We start from the raw sequence: 7,308 nt of genomic DNA on the forward strand, positions 1-7,308 counted from the left end.
CTTCAGGGCTTCTCCACCTCCCCCTGCTCCTGAGGGGCAATTGGGGCCAACAGCCTCTGCTCACACCCGCTGCTGGTGCCGGAATCAATTGCTCCACACCGTCAGTGGGTGTGAGCGGGGTGGCACCATCAGTGCGTGGGAGCAACAGTGGCGGGAGCAGGGCTGCTGACAGACAAGGAACCAGGCCGCAGCAGGAGGGGCGGGGTGGGGACCCAGAGGATGGGCTGAGACCCACCCCTGTGCCCATCGCAGCCTCATGGCCCAGAGTCCCTTTCAAGGTGCACGAATTCGTGCACTGGGCCCCTAGTAACTTTATAAAATGGACATAAATCTTCAAACCAAGTTTACTATTCACATAATATTGATAATCTTAGGGTGAACACTTAGTGATCATTTAAAAAAACTTGACAGCTGATGGTAGAAAATTGCTTTAATGAACTAAGTACATGGGATTATTCTTTGAAAACAAGTGATCCCATAATTTTTAAAAAGAAAAAAAAAAGTATGGGCATTTAAAAGGAAATGTTATTCAGCAAAAGCATCATCTGAGGTATAATCGCATGAAGTAGATTATAGTCCTCATTTTACAACAAAAAAAGTAAATGTGGGAGTTCAGTGATATGCCCCAAATCATGGAGTTTATATTAGATAGAATCTGGATTTGAACCCAGATATTGGGTCTGCAAAGCCCATGTGTTTAACCACAAAACGCTGCGGGACCCTTGACAGGCACTATGCCCACCCCATCCCATAACAGCAGGCCTACTGCACAATGCACTTGCAGATTACAGGTTCATATCTGATTTTAGATCCAGTATCAAACAGGTGACATTGTCTCTAGGAGGTCTTCTACCTGTGCCTACTGACAAGGACAATGTTAGCTGGAATGTAGATGGGAGAGGCCTGTTGCATTTTACAGTGGGTGTGCAGGTGGTCCTGAGCCAGGGCAGCAAGTGAAGGAAAGGATCCCAGGACCACAGCCCCACTTCCAACCCCATCACCAAGTAGACTGAAGAATGCTTGTTTTCTAGTTCTTCCTATGAATTCCACATCCTCTGGGTGGAGACAGCATATGCTAACCTGGAAACAGGAACTTGGATTTTGCCCTCTCTAACCATATTTCCTGTGCTATAATTCACATGTAGCACATCCAGAGAACAAACACGGCGAACACAGCCTTCCCAGAGTGGCATTTACCTGATTGTGGTCTCTGGCCATCAGTATTCAATCCTCAGTTGGGGTTCCATGTGGCTGATTCTGTACTTGGAGATTTAATGGGATTTATACCTGAGCCTACCCTATAGAATGAGGACCACATACAATTTATTGGGTGGGTAACTATGAATGCCATGCAGTGGCTTTCTAATATGAAATTCCAGTCTTCATAAAGGTTGGTTGAAACCCTTTGCCAAATGACATCATAACAAGGAATGCTATTTTTAATAGAAACACATTAACTTGATTTAAATTTAATAGAAAAAAAGTCATCTGGAGCAAATCTAAAGGATCGATTTGGAAAAATCTGTATTAGTCAGGATTCTCTAGAGAAACAGAACTGTGGAAGGCCCCCTGCCAGGAAAGGCGCTGGCTTTCTTTTAAATTCATGTCGACTGAACCCATGATGAAGGCAGAGCCTTATCTTGGGGGTATATCTAACCAAGAGGTGGGAATGCCTCAGTTGACCTTCAAAGTCAGGTGCCCGGGAAGTGGGTTCTTATCTAAATCTAGTCAAGCACCAGGAACGAATGTGATTCGGACCCACCCGGAGGTGATTATTTACAAAGAAGCTACAAGAATGCACACATTCCCCCTTTTATCCACCCTTAGTAAAACTTCCTGGTATTTGCCTATAAATAAAAGTTGCTGCACCGGCTCTGGGCCCTGTTCATCTATCAGAGAGCAGATGCCACACCTGGTCCCAGCTTTCCTCTATTTCTGTCTTAGTCTTGTTTTATTCATTTTTCCTTAAAACCTCGTCGTCACGTTCTATTCAAGATTTCATCAACCTCCGCGTTCTCTCTCTCTGAGCTGGTCACAAGAAGAGAGAACGCCATTCCCCCCCATATTTGACGCCACGAACAGGGATTCCCATACAGAACCAACAAGATATACAGTTGCCCTTTGGCATCCTCAGGCAACTGGTTCCAGGATGCTCAGGTTGTGTGTGTTTTTTTAAAAAATATGTTCTTTTATTGATTTCAGAGAGGAAGGGAGAGGGACAGATAGAAACATCGATGACGAGAGAAAATCATTGATTGGATGCCTCCTGTATGCCCCACACTGAGGATTGAGCCCACAACCCGGGCATGTGCCCTGGTTGGGAATCGAGTCATGACCTCCTGGTCCATAGGTCGATGTCCAACCACTGAGCCATGCCAGCCGGGCCAGACTGTTTTTTAAAGCAGCTGCACTATTTTATACTCCTACCAGTGTGTAAGTATTCCAATTTTTTCACATTCTCAGAAACATTATCTACCGTTTTTAATACAGCCATCCTAGTAGATGTGAGGTAGCATTCACTCACCCCCTGATTTACATTTTCCTGATGGCTAATGATGTTGAGCATCTTTTTATATGCTTATTGGGCATGTGTCTATTTCTTTGGAGAAATGTCTATTCAAATCTGTTGCCCATTTTTAAACTAGGTTGTCGGTATATTTGTTATTTATTTATTTATACATATTTCTCTTTTTAAAGTAATAAACTGATGTGCTATTTTAAAGAACAATACTCATAAAATAAGGACTGCTTAGTTGACTTAATGGCTATGTCCTTATACAGGAAATTAAATTGGTGTCTAAAAAAAATCCTCTGAGAGTCAGTATATCCTCTGCAAGTAGCTAAATTCATTTTCAGATCAGGACATTTTCGATGCTTCAGTTTCATCCCATATTGCAGTATCATATTCCTTCATCATATAAACTCAAGCCGTGGCTGACTCCACTTCTGAGCTTCTTTCATTTGCACTTTCTTCAGTTAAATAAAGATCAAATCTGATTCCTTTAATATTAAACTTTGGATATTCCCAGCGTTTGGACCAGGGCTTGGGCTTCATTTTTCCTTCCAACTGATTAACAGGAACTTCTTGGCTCGATTCTTGTACTATTAGCTTCATATTAATATCAAAAGTGCTGTGTCCAGGAAGGGCATCTCGTAAGCATAGCAAGCTGTCACCCAGTTAGTTTTCTAATTTGACCATTTGGATCTCCTGGGTTCTAGGATTCTAAAGTTCAAAGCAAACCTGACACTTTGTCCTTCAATAGTATTCCTAAGGATGAAAGCAGCGCCAGTGCTTTTCCTGATCTCTGGATGCTAATCCCCAGGAACCGACTGGTTTTTCCATTGGCATATGGGTCGTAGTGACACAAAGAATGCTTCCAACATAGAACTCTGGAAGGTGGAGTACTTTTCTCATTCCTTAACATTTCTTTCTGTTTGAAATTTCAGAGAATTTGTTCTTCCCCTTGGAGGAATGAATTCAGGACTCAAGAACCTGGTTTCCTGGTGTGGGAGGTGGCACTTGTCCACAATGACTGGTTTTGGAGGCAGCTGGAACACGCCAGGCTGGGGAGGTCCAGCACTCTGCTGCTGGCCTGGCCCGCGGGCAGTGGGGGCAACCTGGCCCTTAGCCCCTTCCGCGTTCCTGCTACCAAGCCTCACTCCACTTACTGTCCGTCTATTTATTATTTAGTTGTGAGCGTTCTTTATTTATTCTAGATCCTAATCTGTATCCGGTATATGACTTGCAAATATTTTCTCCCATTTGTGGGCTGCCTTATCCCTTTTGTGATAATATCCTTTGAAGCACACACGTTTTTAATTTTGGTGAAGTCTTATTTATTTATTTTTTTTGTTGCTTCCATTTTTGGTTTTATTCTAAGAAATCCAATTGCCTAATCCAAGATCATGAAGATGTATGCCTATGTTTTCTTCTAAAGCTTATAATTTTTGCTCTTACATTTAGGTTTTTGATCTGTTTAATTTTTGTATGTGGTGTGAGATAGAGATCCAACTTCTTTCTTTTCCATGTAGGTATCCAATTGTCCTAGTCCCATTTATTGAAAAGTGTTTTTTTTTATCCCATTGAATTGTCTTGGTACCCTTGTTGTAAATCAATTGAATATAAAGGCTTATTTCTGGTAGAGACATATGCTAATATTATATCTTGACTGTATCTTCTCATTTGTTGAGTTCTCTACCTCAGGAACCCTAATTATTCTTATGCTAGGTCATCTTTGTCTTCTCTAATAGCTTTCATCTTCCTTTTACCGTGCATTCATTTTTGTGCCTTACTGCATATCAGTAATTGAATTTTCAATAGTACCTATTTTGTACATGGCTCTAATTGATTCCATAATAAAAAGGATCCTCAATTTATTTCCTTAGATCTCTAACTCCTTTTGCAATTCTATTATTTTATTATCTTGTGGGGTTTTTTTCATATTGAATTTATGTTTTTATTAAGTTGTTCTGTAGCAGAAAGCATTTGTGAGGAATTTTCTTCGGTTCCATGAACTTTAGTTTCTTCTCAGTTGCATTCTTTGTCTTTACATCTTCTACATGCTGTATTATTCTCCCCACCTTGTTTCACTTAGTTTTATTTGGCTGTTTTACGTTTGCACAGTTGCCAGGCTGTTTCTCTGCCTTCTGTCCATGCCTAATATTCTTGAGGGTCACTTCTCTGTGTTTTCCAGTATAGTGGATGTCCATTTGTTTTTCTGACTCTGCTACAGCTTGTGGCTTGAGGAGTTTATATCTCTTCTTCTGTGAGGAATTGAGAAGGTGGGACAGCATACTCCATGGAGAGTATACTCTCCATCGGCACCTGTCTTATTAGCATCCTCTCCTTCTGAGATGGTATTAAACATCCTCTACCAGTGACATGCGACTATTTGGGGCACATCTATTCTTCCTTTGCGAGGTGTCTTTGGATAGTTTCCTCAACTCAGTGTGGAGCCCTTGAGCCTTCCCTTCCCTCTCAGAGAGTAAGCTCAGTGTTCACATTCTTTCATTTTCTCTCTAAAAGTTCTTCCATTCCTCCTCAGCCAGAAGAGAAGAAAGGTAAGGGCCTCCATTTGGTTTGCTACCTTTGGGGGACTTAGGGAGACATCTAAGGATTCCATTGACTCCACAGTCCTGTTTCCGGAAGTTAGGAGTGGGATAAGGATATTTTTATTGTGTACCTTTCCACCTTGACCCAGAATCTCTTCCTAAGTTTGAATTTCAAATATACAACCTCCATCAAGTGCACTGAAAGAAATTTGCTTTTATTTCCCAATTACCACTTTCCAGTGCCTAATGTTAGTTTACCTGTTATCCTTGACAAGTGACTCTATATCCCTGCAATATTCAATCTTTGATACTGTGTACCTCACTCACCTATTTTCCTGTTCTGTTACTACCCTAGAAATGGAAGAATTAAAAAAAAAAATCCTTGGCTTTTTGGTAGAAAACAACTCCCAGGTTGGGTCAAAGGTAAAAACGGATCATGGTACTGGTTTAGAAACAGATATCACAATTCCTGGCTGCAAATGCTTATGGCTTTACTGTTGAACATTACATGCTAAGAGATTCTGTGGAATATACCCTTCATCTTTTAGTTTATCCCTCCTTTTTCTCTTCTACTTATAGCCACCCAACTACCTACATTTCGTTGTCAAACTGTTTATTAATGTTGGCAATTTTAAAGCTTCCTTATATTACCTTTGGGTATTTAGCTAGAAGGCACTGCCTCCATTTTACATGTAAATATGTTCTAGAACAAATCCAGAGAATTTGTAATAATTGGCAACAAATGTGCTGATGCCTCAGTGGCAGTGTTTATAAGAAAATGTTAATGTTTAGGGTAAAAATGCCACTAGAAATTATCTTTGGGGAATATGATATTAATGTTTACAGATGTTTTTTAAAAGAAAGCGAAAGATTCACACACACACACACACACACACACACACACACACACATACACACACACGCTTAATGAAAATATCTCTATCAAATCCCTCCATTTTTTAAGTACCTCACTTGGTATCTGTTTTCATTTGTTAAATATAAGGACAGTAGGCAGTGCAGTTAAAGGGAAAAAATGTTGCAGGACCTTGCCAAAGGGGAAAAAAACTTTACAAAATATATTTTAGGGGAGTGATAAAGAAACTTTCTCCAAAGGATGTTCATATTTCTTGATTTATGTAATTTGGTATTTAATGTATATAGAAATTTAGTAACTATATTTTAAAAACCCACTGACATGAATGTTTTTTTCTATTTTAGATTAAGGATGCCTAGGAGGCCAGTCAATTTCCATATTCCTTTCCTGAATGTTTAGAACAGCTATTCCTAGGGCAGACATTCAATAAATACTAATTTTAATGCCTACGCTACTTTATTAATATAGAATAATCCCAGGGGCTTCCCTCCTGGTTTGTCTGATATTAAGCCTTTTAATACTGTTTATATGTCAGAAAACCAGCATTAGAAACTCTCTGGAGCAAATCATAAGATAATTTGATAATGTTTTAAAACTTACCTTTGGCATTATGAAATAATCCCTCTAGTGAGAGAAAAAGTCACTTTCTAAATCTTAAAACAGCTCTAGCTGGTTTGGCTCAGTGTATAGAGCTCCGGCCTGCGGACCCAGGCCGGATTTGATTCTGGTCAGGGGCACATGCCTGTGTTGGGGGCTTGATCCCCAGTGTGGGGCATGCAGGAGAGAGCCAATCAATAATTCTCTCTCATTATTGATGTTTCTATCTCTCTCCCCCTCTCTTTTCTTCTCTGAAATCAATAAAAATATTTAAAAAATCTTAAAACAGTCAAAATAGATGTCATTGGTTAAGAATCCAACTGATCAATAATAACATTTCACAATTTGTATCAACGTCAGGGGAAAGGAGCTTCGCTTCGCTTGCAAATCACTTTCTCTAGGGTCAAAGTTCTCCCGGGTCAAATGCATCGGCCTAGACTTAGAGACTGGCTTGGTGTAACGGAGCTCGAAACCGAGCAGAGGGTGCGCGGCACATATTGCAAACTATCGCGTGCAGGAGTTTCAAGTCATACTATTCTCTTGCCCTGAAAGCATAAGCGATGGTTTCCTTACCCACAGTTTCACCCAGTCTCTTCCCCCACGAGGCCACCTGTTTGCTCATCTTTCCCAGGGCGAGGGGAGCGGAGCACTTCTGATGCGGCAGCCTCTTTACCCTAAAAAAAGAGGGCAGACCGGGGTGCCGCTCCGCGCCTGCCCCCGCCCAGGCTCCAGCTCCGGGCACCTGCCTCCTTCAGATTCCGTTCGCCTCGCAACTGCTCCGGGAG

General features: G+C 41.1%; 1 pseudogene; it reads right to left on the reverse strand.

Annotated features, from left to right (window-relative positions):
- Nucleotides 1-2,857: 2,857 nt before the first annotated feature.
- LOC102250989 overlaps nt 2,858-7,308 on the reverse strand; it is a 9,420-nt pseudogene continuing 4,969 nt past the window's right edge.

This window comes from Myotis brandtii, unplaced genomic scaffold, assembly GCF_000412655.1.
Source record: "Myotis brandtii unplaced genomic scaffold, ASM41265v1 scaffold675, whole genome shotgun sequence".
Classification (NCBI taxonomy): Eukaryota; Metazoa; Chordata; class Mammalia; order Chiroptera; family Vespertilionidae; genus Myotis; species Myotis brandtii.